Below are 1,018 nucleotides of genomic sequence, written 5' to 3' on the forward strand. Positions count from 1 at the left end.
AATCTGAAAGGAGAGAAATAGCTTCAGTATGTGTGTATTTTTAAGTTTGATATCTGTAAAGAATGTAACATCAAGAATGGTAAATATCCCCATAACATTGTCTTGGCTGTACAAACGCAAAAATTAATTAGGAAATTGAATTTAGAAGGATTTCTGGGTAACATTCACTTACTTGAATCTAAACATTTTAGGAGAATGCAGGTAGTGTGTTAGATTGAAGTTTTAAAGCATGATCAGACAAAATGTCAATAAATGCAAATGAGTTTGTAAAAAAAGTTGCATGTGAACCAATATATTGCTCAGCTCACAGAGTTTGCAATTAATCGACGCTGATCTCATTATACGCTAGGGGACATAGAGCTTTGACCTGCCAAACTTCAACACCATTACTGAATTATTTTCAGTACTAATGATAATCAGTATTTGTGCGTGCATTTTATATATATATTCCAACTGTCTATAAAATAGATAATATATCAGTAGTTACTCCTTAGGAATTTATACTATTCATATGATCTAATCTAATAATAGACAAACATGGTAATTGACCATACCTCTGCTATGCTTCCCATTGGCTAATCAGCAGGATATGCAAATTAACCCAACCAAGATGGCGGCCGGCAGCCATGCAGCTAAAGCGAGCAGGAGGCTTGCTTGCTCCAGTGATGGAGGAAGCCAAGCTTCCTCCCTGCTGCGGCCAGGCTCTGAGCTACACTCTAAGCAACAAAGTTGCAATATAGTAGCTAAACAAACCCCAGATACCTGCTTCAGCAGGCCCTGGCCTCGGAGCTGGAGTGGCAACAAAGTTTCAATTATAGAAGGTAAATAAATCCCAGAATAAAAAAAAAGAAAGAAAAAAAGGAGAGGCTGGGAGCTTCCGTTGCCAGCTTGGCCAGCCTGAAAACAACCCTCAGCCCCTCATCCAGACTGGCCAGGCACCCCAGTGGGGACCCCCACCCTAAAGGGGGTGCAGGCAGCCTGAAAATAGCCATCAGCCCCTCATCCAGGCTGGCCAGGC

The sequence above is a fragment of the Myotis brandtii genome, unplaced genomic scaffold (genome assembly GCF_000412655.1).
Source record: "Myotis brandtii unplaced genomic scaffold, ASM41265v1 scaffold249, whole genome shotgun sequence".
Lineage (NCBI taxonomy): Eukaryota > Metazoa > Chordata > Mammalia > Chiroptera > Vespertilionidae > Myotis > Myotis brandtii.